A 6,597-nucleotide genomic window follows, 5' to 3' on the forward strand; every position below is an offset into this window, starting at 1 on the left:
TGAACAGTTTTTTTCCGCCTCCGGTGGTCAAAGTGGAAACTGTAGTTGTTTGTCTAATAATTGTAGGAATTCATCATATGTCAGCCTCACTTTCTTCACACGTGTGAGAGCAAGTAATTTTTACATAGATTTGCTACAGTTGAAGGTAACCCTCTCCCACGTGCACAGTTGATTTGATGCGGGTACAACTTACTTTTTCAACCATTCTGCACTAAATGTTGAAATATGTTGATAATGACATAATTCATTGAATCTTTTTCTTCTCCTTGGTCTGGTATCTAAGCTGGATGTTTTCTTTTCAATTATTTCGATAAAATATTATCTTCTCACTTTTATTTCTGCAGGCAGTTGGCTCTATGTTGGTTGGATCGATGAATCGCTTGCGTAACCTATAATTCTGGTTTGCCTCTGTCTTCCTTATGTTTGCCTTTTATTTGTTGTCTTCTTGATTATTGTGAGCTATGTTTTCTTTACAATATTCAATAGTTGAAATTTTAGCTCTTCATACTTTGCAAGTATTACGGCTTCACATAACGGCAGGGGTATGACTTTGCAAGAACAACATCTATGTATCCGTAATTTTGACTTGCTCTTTTGTGTTCGTTGATTCTTATTTTGTTTCAGATGGGTGTATTCATAATTTGAAGATCACGGAGGAATAAAATGGTTCTTAAATTGGGAAAAAATGATCTTCTGTGATAATTGAGATGCGCAATCATCTGATATTTTCTTCTTATCATGATTCAGGTAATTTTTTTAATTTTGTAGCGACTTAAGCTTTGCGCTCCAACTGTTTGATCTTAGGTCTAAAGAACATTTTTTTGTTGCATTCTTGCAGTACAATATTGAAAGGGAAGATGAGGAAGTGGAATAAGATCTTTGGGCTTTATTAGATAAGGTATAGATCAGTTATTGTATGTAGTACTGTAATGGTATGAAGTTTACGAGTACATAGTTATTGATTTTTATGTAAGTGTATTTCTTCATATGTATGTTTGTATGAGATAGTTACTTTTAATACCTGATTTGCATTTCTCTCTTACTTTTTCTTACTTTTTTTTTAATTTCTTTTTTTTTATATCTTTTCTGTAGCAGATCTGAAAGTTTATTACTGCCTACCTTGGAAATGTTCTCAATACTCCAGTAATGCTGCTGCTACATTCAAGATTGGTTTTTACTGGCTGGAATGCATGTATGGCTGTAGGGGTCATATACTTGGTGGGTGTTTGGAATATCCATAATCTAACTTATACGAGTACTGTGTTTGTTTTAACTTTTCTTTTTGTTGCTAAATAAAAGAGTCTCTGCTTAATAGTCCTGGGCTAATTCTCTACTTTTTTATAAACTAACCTTTGAACCTTAGCATGAAACCCTAGGTCTTAGTCTTAATCTTAAGCTTCACGGATACAATCATACAAGATACAATTCAAAAGTCGTCAAGATTTTCAATTGCAGCAACACCAGCTGATGACATACCTCATCCCAGAAACACTCAGCAACCCCATTCCTAGAATATAGCCCAAAGCCTTATGTTTATTGTTTAAAAATGTACTTCAATTATAATGAAGTTTGGTTATTTGATTTGATTGACAAACTTTCCTTGCTTTTGAGTTACTAGATCAGTGAGAAAGATATATATATATATATATATACTACATTGCAAGATTAACTTGGTGTGTAAATTGTATGTGAGCCCCCCAAAATTGAATAATCTACCATTAGTATAAATGTTCAAAAGTCATTTCGGTTAATATAACCATAACGGCAACTTAAAATTGCAGATATGGAGCTTTATGTAATTGGTATGACTTGTATAATTGGTTAAAAGAAAACAAAACTACAATTTGAAAGTTTCCTCCAACGGAGGATTGACATTCTCAATTTACGAGTGTTTTGACAGGTAATTTTGTTAAGCAACTACATAAGAAAATGTTGACAGGGTCTCCTTGATATTTTCTCCCACACAAATTAATTCTTCTTTTTCATTTTTTAAGTTTTCCTAATTTTAAAATTAATTACTTTCATAAATTAATTAATACTTCTGCAAATTTGATAAACCCGCCCTAATATAATAGAGAATAAGGATCATAAGGTTAATCTTAGGCTAATTTTCCTGAGATAATGGGAAAAACCTGTAAAAATAAAGATCTAGATATTTATTAGTAAATATGTACTTTCCATATTTGTATGTTATTTTAAAATTAAAAAATCACATAATTAAATGATGAATGTACTACACACAAATTAATCACTATTTCAGGAAAAAATTTCTAATATCTAGCTCATGATACTTATTCTCATAATAAAAATCAAGATACTTACGAAATGATATTCACTAAAAGATAGTAGGGGATTGGGTGCAAGTGTACAAAGTTAGATAGAGATGAATTTTTGTAAAAATGCTAAGTGGGTAGACATGCACATTCTTTCGTGAACATAATTATGATTTTGAAGATTAGGTATCTGATTTAGGCTCAGATTTGGGAGTGTGGGAGTGTCGTTCAAAAGATGCCGGTGGAAAAAGTGTTGTTAGGAAAATTAAATTACTATTTGCTAAATTTTTGTAATTTATGCATATTTTGAGACATAATATATAAAAATAATGTTTTAAAAGCTGAAAATGGTTTTTTCAAAAAGTATGGGGACATGTTTTTGCTGACAGCAGCTTTTAGACCAAAAGCGTTTTTTCAACAACAACTTTAGAATTTACCAAACACTTTTGTCACTTTTCAGTAAAAAACTGGTGTTACTGTCTGCAAGAGTAATAACCAAATGGACGTTGGGGTCAATTTAAAAATTGTTCAATGAAATAGCTACTGCCGACACCACTTTGAAGTTGCAGTTATACAAGGATACTTCATTAAAAATTTATATTTATTCAATTTAAGGGTATATTAGTAAGGGGCAATGTTAACGGTTTAATTTAATTTACATAATTTCTAAAGGGAACAAAGAATTATCTCGAATACCGACGTTACTTAAATTATAATTTTGAATATATATGTTTAACTGTTCTACCCACTCTTCTATCGTAAAGATAAGTTACCATGTGAGTTCGAATGTTGCAATATTGTTGAAGGTAAAGTTACAAGTCTACCTAATGTATTCTCAAGGCTACCGAACTACTCCATCCGTCCCTAGACATATATATTTTAAGATGAATAAAAAACATAGTTTTATAATTTTTTTAATTTTTTTTAATAAAAGTTTAAACATTCTATTGTTATTCAGAAATATAAATTTTTAAAAGAAAATTATAAAACTATATATTCTATATTAATCTTAAAATATGTGTCGGACACCCCGTCTAAAACGAAAACAATTGAGTGGAATAGACAATTGAGTGGAATAGAGGGAGTACGTAGCCCTCTCTCCAAGATTGTACCTGCTTTGATTCAAAATTTCACACTTTTTTTTTCATTTTCTTTTAGACCACGCCACTTTTCAATCCTGAATTATCTACAATATAGGTTATTTATCTTTTCACATACATTTTAAATCCATTTTAAATATTTAGTTAGAAAAATAAGTTATCTTTTTTGTAAAAAAATGTATATGCTAAACTTAATTTAAAAAGATTAAAATTTTAATATTTTACTATAGTTTCAGTACATTTAAAATGCGTGAGAGCAAGTTAAACTTCCTACCGTTAAATTTCGATTAATTAATAATTTTCTATAATCCTAACTTTTACCCATAAATATAAATTAATAATTCGTTAAATTTATAATATTATAGTTTTTTATTAAAACATGTAGGTCCTGTATAATATATAAATTAATAATTTTATCTTAAATCAAAATTATATATTTATTCAAAGATAAATTTCTAAACAAAACTATTAATGTAATAGATTTTATTAATATATACTTTTTGAAAGTAATTTGTAGCATGTATTTCATTTTATATTTTTTTTAGGGAATCATGGAGTTCTAACTTACTATCTACATATTTCAAAAGAAAATTAATATATACAAACTGCAGTAAAAAATATTCAATGTCATTATCTTTATATTAAAAAATCATTTATTGATACCCGTTTAAAACTAATATTGTCATCCTTAGCTTGATCTTATTTCTCATTTCTATGTCAACCAATACATCTAAGTATTCGTTTATCATCCCGCAATTTTACCCGTGCTTCATTTTCGTCAAGATAATCAATAACATTTTCTGCATTTATTGTGTTATGATAATTAATACTTTTTCTACATATATATTTGTAAATATACGTTGATAATTTAATTAGGATACATATCGGTAAATTAATAAATTATTAATATAATATAATGTTAAAATTAATTATTAATTAATTAATTAATATTTCAGTTAACGAACTGCTGAGCACGCCCATGAGTTTACCAACTCAACCAACGAACGAGTCCTATTTTCGATCTTCAAATGGGTACCTGAAATTTTGATATAATTAAATATAATTAAATGGGTTAAAAATGGGGTCTCCTATTTTTCGACTAACAAAAAACCGATTTCAATTTTAAATTTAGTTTGTAAATACAATATGTAACAAACCACATTTTTATTTATAAATATGTAATTGTATTGGTTTAGTGCATACGCTTATGATTGACATTATACATTATATTATTAATTTGAACACATTAAAAAATTGCTTAGCAGCGGGAAATAATCCTAGTTAATTATATTGATACTTAATTAGATAATGTATTTAGCCTATAATTTTGAAGGTTTCTGCATGCTTGGATTGTGACTCATAGAACAGAGAAGAATTGGGATAATTTTCCTTCTTATGTAAAACCAAATTTAACTAAGGACCAGTTATGTGATCAAATTATTAAATACATTTTCCTGCATATGAATCCTACTCTGTGATTCTGCAAGAGTGTGAGTAGTATTGATATCTCTCCCTGCCTATCTTAATGGTATATTTATTTTGTCATTTTCGTCTTCCTATATGTAACAAATGTCTAATTTGCAAAATATTTCACCTATTCACAAAGAGCTTCCTCCTAACGGTACTGAATGATGGCATAAACATTAATCATTTGCATTTTTTTAAAATAGATATATTTGGATTTGGAGGTCTGCGGTCAAGTTTTTTATAGAAACTGCTATAAAATCACCTGCAACCATCCATGTACCTTGTATGTCTTAAACCTATCATACTAATACATGCCTTACTTTTTACTCTACTAGTAAAAGGGCCTTCTTCAATATGGCTTTTGCTAAACAAGAAGCCGTGAATTCTAGTTAGTAATAATTGATTTTTTGCTATAGCAATAGGTCTGACTTGTTTTTGCGCCTAAAACTTAAAATTTGTGTACTTGAAACTGAGTGTTAATTTTATTTGGACTCAGACCGTCAAAAGTAGGAGATAGTAATGAATCTAAGATAAATAATCTATGTATTCTCGGGCACAATACTAGGGAGAAAAATACACCTCAATCGGTGTTCGGAAATTTGAGTTCACATATAAAGCCTAGGAGCTTTAAGTGAACAGATAGCACTTGTTTGGTTGACACGTCCGTAATCGGTATCCAAGAACTTCAACTTTTTGAAAAGTATTCATATGTGAAGTTGTTGGTTAAAAAAGAGAGAAATTATGCTTTAAAGTTGTTTTGTATGCTTTCTTGGATAATATTTTTTTTCTTCAATTACTTGTTAACTAAATTTTGTTCTCTTTACTAATCGTATTATATCTTAAAGCTTCCCATTTTGTCTATTGTAAGATTGTATTCGGTCCCAATTTTATTTGTCAGTCTATTTCGTAAATCTTAGAAATTGTTTCATTCACCTCTGCCGTGCATATACAATGTTTAATGTTATATTCTGTGGATAAGTTGGAACATACAGCACAGACATTTACATCAATTATCTACAATAGCTTTCTTGGTAACATATCTATTTATTTATACTAAACTCTTATCTCAACCTTGTATATAGGGGCATGAAGTTCAGGGCAGTGATGGTATGGAGTTGAGAGAATTAGGAACACTCTTTCCATATGCAGTACACACACTTAATGGCATCCCAAGATCATACCTTGTAACTAGGCAGAATACTTTTCTTAAGAACACACACACTGCTGTTTGAAACAAGAGAGAACAGGGTAACACTTTTTTTTATTAACTGGTTTGATAATAATTTATAATAGCAGCAGAATTTTCTAGAACAGAATTTTCTAGATGATTATTAAGTGCATGAGCCTAGTAGAATATTCTAGATGGTTATTAATTTCAAGTACATATTCAAGAACCTTTTAATACATGATTTATCTTAACAATTCTAGTACTTTCATGATACCTTCACAATCTTTCTGGAACCTTCTGGAAGTTTGCACAATATTTCAACACTCCCCCTTTGTGTGAACTTCGGATACTAAACCAAGTTGGGCTCTAAGAAACTCAAACTTCGCCTTAGGTAAAGCCTTCGTAAATATATCAGCAAGTTGTTCATTGGTATCCACTTTGATAAGATCAATCTCATTTTGCAGCACCTTCTCTCGTATGAAATGATAATGAACTTCGATGCGCTTAGTTCTTGCGTGAAATACCAGATTTGAGGCTAGTCGAATCAAACTCAAATTGTCACAATATAACTCCACCGTTCGCATAGAAC

The 6,597-nt window shown here is 29.8% G+C and overlaps 1 long non-coding RNA gene across 2 annotated transcripts; it reads left to right on the forward strand.

Annotated features, from left to right (window-relative positions):
- The first annotated feature begins 269 nt into the window (after positions 1–269).
- On the forward strand, positions 270–5,972 carry LOC141663863 (uncharacterized). 2 transcript variants are annotated; one of them, XR_012551696.1, is made up of 5 exons: positions 270–400; positions 625–747; positions 839–898; positions 1,093–1,218; positions 5,923–5,972. It is a non-coding gene; the product is annotated as an uncharacterized LOC141663863 (long non-coding RNA). The 2 variants fall into 2 exon arrangements; XR_012551697.1 differs by having other exon boundaries at positions 1,096–1,218.
- The last annotated feature ends 625 nt before the right edge of the window (positions 5,973–6,597 follow it).

The sequence above is a fragment of the Apium graveolens genome, chromosome 6 (genome assembly GCF_009905375.1).
Source record: "Apium graveolens cultivar Ventura chromosome 6, ASM990537v1, whole genome shotgun sequence".
NCBI classification, from domain to species: domain Eukaryota; kingdom Viridiplantae; phylum Streptophyta; class Magnoliopsida; order Apiales; family Apiaceae; genus Apium; species Apium graveolens.